This window comes from Mus musculus, chromosome 7 (genome assembly GCF_000001635.26).
Source record: "Mus musculus strain C57BL/6J chromosome 7, GRCm38.p6 C57BL/6J".
NCBI lineage: Eukaryota > Metazoa > Chordata > Mammalia > Rodentia > Muridae > Mus > Mus musculus.
This window is the reverse complement of record NC_000073.6, coordinates 11,277,566-11,285,752: the sequence shown is the minus strand read 5'-3', so window position 1 is coordinate 11,285,752 and position 8,187 is coordinate 11,277,566. Positions and strand designations below refer to the sequence as shown.

The following is an 8,187-nucleotide window of genomic DNA, read 5'->3' as shown; positions in this document are numbered from 1 at the left end:
TGTCATGGTTTGAGTATGCTTAGTCCATGGAATAGCACTATTTGGAGGCGTATCCATGTTGGAATAGGAGTGTCACTCTTACCATGGGCTTTAAGAACCTCATTCTAACTGCCTGGAAGTCAGTCTTTCACTAGCAGCCTTCAGATGAAGATGAAGAACTCTCTGTTCTGCCTGCACCATGCCTGCCTAGAAGCTATCATGCTGCTACCTTGATGATAATGGACTCGCCCTCTAAACCTGTAAGCCAACCCCAATTAAATGTTGTTTTTTATAAGACATGCCATTGTCAGGGTGTTGGTTCACAGCAGTAAAACACAAAATAAGACAGTTAATCCCCTCAGACTGGATCCAATAGCCACGCTAAAAATCAATATAGCCAATAGAGTAGCAGCTATGGGCAGCAGAGTTCATTTCAAAACAACCACTCCAGTGGCATGGGTATTTATGGGCAGAAATATGGAGAATTTTCCTGACAAGGGAATAACCAGAGCTTAAGTGACCCTGATAATTGTGCCAGGAGAAGAGGGAGATTTGATTCTAGAAGCATTAGCAAAGGTGGGCAGGGAGGAGTGGAATGGGTAGTGCTGGAAATCAAGGGGTCTTCAATAAGCCTGCTGGAACTATGGATAACGGACCAGATCTTAATCAAGCCTTTCCTATAGACCCCGATGAAGACTCTGACAACAGTGAAATTTATGTGCAAGGATTAAGTGACAATGTGACTTTGGATGATCTGAAAGGCTTCTTTAAGCTTTGTGGGACTGTCAGGATGAACAAAAGACCTGGACAAGCCATGATCAATATCTGCATGGATAAGGAAACAGGAAAGCCTAAATGTGATGCCACAGTGTCCTACAAAACTCCACCGTCCACCAACAGTGCCATGGAATGGAGATGGAAAAGATTTTCAATGAAGCAAACATAAAGATTCTCTAGCCTGAAAGAAGCCTCTAATGAACAGGGTGCAGGGTGGCATGCAATCACGAGAGGGAAGAGGGATACCATCATCAATTCCTGGAAGTTCTGGTTGCCCAGGATGTCCTGGAGGAACCTTGGTTTATATGCCAGGCCATGGAGGAGGTAGCAGAAGCTTCTCCATAAGAGGGCCTCTGAGGCTCAAGAGGGAATCCCTGTGGAAGGCGAAATGTCCAGCAGCAAGCAGTGTCTGGCAGTGTCTCAATCTGGGCTGTGGAAACCAAATGTCACCTGGAGAACAGAATGCAACCAGTGTAAGGCCCCTAATGCTGAGGGTTCCTCCCTCTACTCTTTCTACCTCAGGGTGGTAATCATAGCTGAGGCAGCCCTGGTGGCATGTGAGGAGAAATAGTTGGACTGATGGGCTGACTGCGATTATCGTAGCTGAATGTTCAGAGGCGGTAGAGGTGGAGACAGATAAGACTTCTGAGGAGGCCTCAGCATGGACCAGGTTGGCTTTGGTACAGGAAGACAAGGTAGTCAGACTGAAGGAACAGGCAGACTTGGAGGTCCTGGGAAATTGGATAAAGGTGAGCACCATCAGGAACACAGAGACTGGCCCTACTAGAGACATGCAGAGCTGCATTGATGACCAGATATATGTTTTAAAACAGAAAATGTTTTAAATGTATAATTCCGTGTTTATAATGTTGGTGAGAATATTATGTTTATTCTTTGCCTGTACTTTTTATTTTTATCATTTGTGAAGAAACATTAAAACAAGCTAAATAGTGAGAAAAAATCCACATCCATATGTATTCTTAATTGTTACAGTGGTAGTTTTGCTACTGAGTAGAGTCTAAGTCTTTGATCCCAGCAGAAATCTATGCATTCCATTACTCATAAACCATGGATTAAGAATCATCACTATAGAGAAAGTCACAAATCCAACCAGGAAAATACTGTGTACCCCAGTAAGAGTTGTGCTAACAGTGTGGCAATGGTAGTGTTACTAAAATGGACATTGGTGAAGTTCACAGTGTAAAAAGCTCAATAACTTTATTCCTCCAACATCTTGAATGCACTCAGGAGCTATAAAAAGTAACCCAACAGTTCTGAATTGTCTGGGTCAATATGAACTTGATTTCTCATGTCCCATCTCCAAAGTTTGTGATACATTCAGTAAGAAGGACTTGCTATGACATTCTGGTTGGTAGTCAGGTTCAATGAAAATTGTGTGAATTATTTTGGGTGTCCCCACATACTCAGAACAAATACATAAGAAAAGGTATTCCACCTACAACTTCTTTGTCAGTGACTTATGGCTTCTGAGATGAATATAATACTGTTAAGGATAAGGCCAAAGAAAGACTCACACAGACAAGCTATACAAGACACAGACAAGTATAAAGTATTGTCCATTTTCACTTTTGATCATCCTAAGTGTTGTTCCCTTCTTTCCACCCTCATCTATTTTCCCAGTTTGTATAATGGGAAGTAGTTTTCTGAAATGATTAAAATATACCATATGCATAAATATTTGAGAGATTGCATATACATATATGTACATATCCATATATGTAGGTAAGCATTGGTGTGTGACTGAATGTACTTATGAGTATTATATATATACATATACATATATATATAATATTATGTGTTGGGAATTTTACATTAATATTGGTATATATGAATTTATCTCCTCATAATAACTTATTCATTTTGCATTAGAAACCTGAGCCATTTTGAACTTAAAATATATATTTCATTTAAAATTTTATTCTTAAATTTTTTTACTACTTTTATATTTTTACAGTCCAGTTAGTGCCCTCTCATTCCCTTACCCCATTACTCCTCCATTGTCTACAAGAGGATATCTCCATCACCTCCTGCAATGCCTTCTAACTCCCTGGGGCCTCAAATCTCTCAACGGGTAGGCTCCTCTTCTCTCACGGAGACCAGACCAGTCAGTCCTCTGATGTATATGTGTCCAGAACCTCAGAACAGCTCAGGTATAAACTGCCTGTTTGGTGGCTCAGTGTCTGAGAGTTTACAGGGGTTAGTTGAGACTGCTGGTCTTTCTATGGGGTTGTCCTTGTCCTCAGCTGTTGTGTCTGGCCAGCAGATCACAGCCTGGGTTCTAGCCTGGAAAGGCATTTTGGAAACCTGGAAGAGAAGAGGGGCTAGGCAATGAGAGAAAGGAATGCAGTTAAGACAGGCATTCTGATCAAAGCTCAATTTTACAGTTCTGCTCACAGTTATGAAGCAGGGGAAGGGGGCCCAATTCCCACCAAATAATCTCGGGATCCAGTAGCAGGGTGACCACGTGTATGGCTCCAAACAGCAAAGGGGCAGGTTCCAGCAGTGGGCATGGCAGAACGATTGAGCGGGAAGCTCCACCCCTGAGCAAGCTGGTATCAGGCTGGGAGAGGGGAGACTACATCTCTGCCCTGTTGTTAATAAAAATGAAAATAATAAGGAAAAAAAAAAAAGAAAAGGCTGGCCTGAGGCAAAAAATTTATCTATGCTCAATAGTTCTGCCTGAATTCTTAGGGCTAAAGAAAAAACCTGTCTCCGTGGGATTCCCTAAATTTTCTTATGGTAAACTGTATCTGGATAAGACTGTCCTTTCTATCCTAGTAAACAACTAACAGAAAAGCCTTAAGCAGTACGTTCTGACTTTATAATGCTAATTATTGCTGAATAGGTAACTTCCTAGTTGAATTTTAAGTAGGGCATTGGAACCCTGGTGAAGTTAAACTGAACAAATTTGACATGCACTTTATTAAGAGTAACACTGAGTTGATATTCCTCCGCATTTTTGGATGACAGGCGGGAAACAGGGAGGAAGGGTATGACCAGCTCCGTAGTCCAAGGCCAATTGGCTTTTTTAGGGTGGGAGGCTGTGACGGACCTGTTCTTCTAACAGTATGGTCTCCAACCTTTCTTCCCCCTATTAATTAAGTTTCATAAGGCCACGCTTAACTGAGGTGATCAAATGATTTTCTCATCCATAGATGATTGGGCTTTTAAGCTTGGCTTGGGTGGACATTGACCCGATTCCTCCTGTGGGTGCTGTCAAGACCCACACCTGTGGCTCTTGGTATCTTTTGGGGAGGGGAGGCAGAGCCTTAGATATTTTTGGTTTTTAGCTGGAATTAGATACCAACCTCTTTCCAAACCAGGTATATCGAACAGGGAACTCAGAAATGGTCAGGCTGGACCTCCCCTTGCAGTATTCTCTGCACCAAGCAATACCCATACTGTATTCGTATGATCATGAACCAGTATGCACAGTTCTGAGTACTGTGCAGCTCCTAAATGAGAATTGCCAACCTCAGATTTAGCAAGGCCTAGACAAGAATTATGTCATCAGTAACACCACAATTTGTGGCTAAAGTAGGAGCTGGAAGTCATCCTCCTCATCTCTTTTATTCCCACAGCCTGAGGAACTAAGGGGACCTTGCAGTAACAGCAAGGGTGAAAAGCCAGAGGGCAGCTAAGGGACTAAGCCCGTCTATCAAAACAAAAACCAATCTCTTTTAATATTAGAAATATTTTCTAGCCCTGTTGGAAAACCTAAATTTCAATTTAGACTGAAGGCCACATGCTGGAATGTCCTTGGAATGAAGATAGCATTTGCCACCTGTGTGCTCTTGGGGGTGGGGGATGCATGCCCACTGCAGTTCGCCTGAAGGTGTAGATTGACCTGCTTGAAAGACAAAAAATCTTAGACAGTAAAGAGTAACATTACAAAGCTACTTTTGGGGAAGTTCAGGTATTATATTCAGTTGCAAATTGTAAAGCTAAGGGTAGTCTGCAGCCTCCTGTCGGGGAGTTGGCTCAGAGAGTAGCAGGAAAACAGCTTCCTGGGAGCCTGAGTCCCCAAGCTGAATTTTAAGCAAAAGAGGAATTTTAGTCCTCAAGGTGATACTTATAAGAAGATTCAGAATCTGTATTTATCTAATTAATCTCTCTGGCAGCCACGGCACTCTATCTTCATCTTGTGAAAAAAAACAAACCGAGCCCCTTCCCCAGATTAGATCCGGATCTGGACCCTTCCATTCGTCAGTCAGTGGGTCCTTCCATTTTATCAATGCATAAGAACTAGAAGTAACTGGATGCCAGTGGCGATCCACTGCAGACTGACCCTTAATATCAGTTTGCAAAAAAATTTAGAACAAATAAAATAAAGGGAAGATGAGCCTTTGGTGACCTTGGGGGATACAACTGCCCCTATTTTGTCTTAAAAAGCCAATTCTTTAAGGTGTGATGAGCACGTTTAACTATTCCTTGTCTCATGGGGTTATAAGGAATTCCAGTTTTATGTTTGATACAGAATTCCTTACAGAATCAAATAAAATTTTTACTACATTAGTATGGCCCATTATCTGTCTTAATAAGTTTAGGCAATCCCATGGCATTAAAGGCTTGCAGGCAATGATCAATTACGTTTTTAGAAGCCTCTCCTGTATGCAAAGAAGAGATCTTGATGGCATATTGAAGTTAAATGTACCACAGGTCTCAAATAAGGGTACTGAATGTACAACATATAAATTGTCAGTAAAGATATTAAAAGCCCCATGTACAGACTGAAAGACCTGTAGTACTGTTGTTAATTTGGCTAACTGAGCTGAAAGGCCAGGAGTCTCTATGATAACCTGTTGATTACTAGTAAGATATCCAGCTCACCCTTTAGAGGAGCCATCAGTAAAAATCAATAGAGCATTATATAATGGCTGTAAGGAAGTCATTTTAGGAAATATCACATCACGTACATTTAAAAATTTTATCAACCTATTTGGGGGTAGTGGATGTCTATAGTTCCCTTAAAAGGGTGAACAATGATATCTGGCTCTTTGCCGAAATAAGTTAATGTCTGTCTTCTTCCAGTGATAATCATTTGTGCCACTGCTTTGTGATATGGCAAGATATTACATTTAGGAGAAATCCTTGAGTGTATCCACATTATAGGAAAATTTTGCTATAGCGGTTCCATAGGCACATGAGTCATATTAAAAATTAACAGATGCAGGGGCAAGGAGTAATCTATATAAGTGACAAATTGCTCTTCAATAGCTTTTTCCACTAGCTGTAAGGCCAGCAATTTTTCTGAGGTTAGGGATCTAGGGGAAGTGGGGGATGTGCTCTGAATTAACTCTGCTAGGTAATTTAGAATATAGGAATCTCTAACATTGGACTGAATATTAGACCAGACTAAGATTGAGTTAGAATGACTGGTCACACTGAAGAAAAGAGAAAAATCATTATGACTCTATTAAATGACTAATTTTACCAAGTCAGAATATACAGTCTCTGATGTACTATTGCCATAAAGTTAAAAGACTAGACACTAGTCTAAACTGGAAAAATGGCAAGCACAGATGGATCTAAAACATGAATTTTATTTAGTTTTTTTTAGTCATTTCAATCAGGGCACTGAGTCAACTTACCTGCCAGCTTGTCACACGAATTAATATGCTTCTGCAGCGTTCTGTGGAGAGAACCTGTTTTTCCCTTTCCTAATAAGGTAGCTGTTTTAGGATCAATCTATAAGCCAGTAAGTAGATCCTTTTAAGATACTATAAAGCATTTATTAAATTCTTTGACATTTAAATTTCAAAATTTGAAATTAAAGGTATGATTTAAATAGTGTGCAAGGGAATGCACTAAATAGTATGTACGGGGATACAATTTCTCTCTTTTTTGTCTTTTAAGAAGTTAAAGTTTTAAAATTTCACAATATCTAAACTTTTGAATTAATAACTTGTTGACAAAATATTTTAAATACTTGGCTGTAAAGGGGCAGTGACTAATTGCACTTTCAATCATTTTTCTTAAGGAGTGGTTGTAACTAGAAAGCTTGAAAAGTTATTAAGAGTTGCATGTGCATATATGCATAAGCAATTGCAAATTTGAGAATTAATAGTATCTGAGGGATGAAAAATTTTAAGCAATTGTGAGCTCAGAGATATGGCATTGACTATTAATATACAAATTAATGTTTGATTGTTCAGCATTTTAAAACAACATCTACAGCACACAACTAGATTATTTGTTATGAAACAGGGGAAACTGTGTGTCTTAAGACTGCCTCACAGAAGCTAGTTGGGCCTATGTGGGCCAACAATCGGCTGGGAGGATGAGAAAAATGACTTTACAATAATGTTTTTTTCTGGCCAAAGAATTGTCTTGGGCACAACTAATATCTAATTACCAATGAATATAATTAATAACGATTATAAAAGCTTTCTTTATTTTTTTGTAAAACCTTTTGTGGTAAACTAAAACCCTAAGTAATAAAAGGATATTGTCTCTGAATCTTTTGGGTGAGAGCAAGGATTTAAGGTAAACTTCCTTTGAGAAGCATTAGTTAATAAAATACTTTCCACTTAGGAAACAATACACACTGAAAGATTAAAACTCTTGGCTTCTTGTATAGAAGCAGAAACAATAAAACTTTTTCTTACATAATGTAAAGTTACATTAGCCATACCTAGAGGCAGAATTTTCTAGTGATTACAGTTCACTAGAAGCAAAACTCTTTGAATTTAAGCATTATTCTAAACATCTGAATAGATCTGCAACACTGTTAAAAAGAAATTCTCTTGAACACAGGAAAAAACTTTCTCAGGCATTGTTTGCAAAACACAAGAAGGCCACAAGCTGCTCTGGGGCTGCCCAGAGCCCTGCATTGACACAAACGTAAAATACTTTTTAATCTGAGCATCTTGGCCCTTCTGTAATAAGGACCTATTCTAGAGGAACAATTTAACTGTCTACGCCTCTAATTTTTGATACTCTTTTTAAAGATGACTTACAGTTAAAACGTTCTTCACAACTTTAGTGTTGTGAAAAAAAATTGCCCATACTGCAGTTTCCTGCCAGGCAGTGACTATAGCCAAACTGATTGTTTGAGGGTCTAATCTATTCACAAAGACAAACATAACTAGATAACTCTGTTACAGTTTTATATGAAGTGAGCTATATTAGCGCTTTCAAAAGATGATTACACTTATAATTATCTTAATTACAATATACAGGTGAATTAAAGATCTTAAATTTGAAATCAAACTGCAGGCTGCAGTCAATGGAACACTGGCAGTTTTAACCATAATTTTTAAGTTTTCATTGCAATATTAGAATATATATATAACTTTTGGAAAGCAAAACCCAAGTTTAAAACAATTTATCATCTTTAAAATCAATATTAGAAGCATCACTATCATATTACGAAGTTTGGCTGCCAATTAATACCTATGAATACCTATT

The 8,187-nt window shown here is 38.9% G+C and overlaps 1 pseudogene; it reads left to right on the top strand.

Annotated features, from left to right (window-relative positions):
• Gm19683 (predicted gene, 19683) lies at positions 327-1,457 on the top strand (annotated as a pseudogene).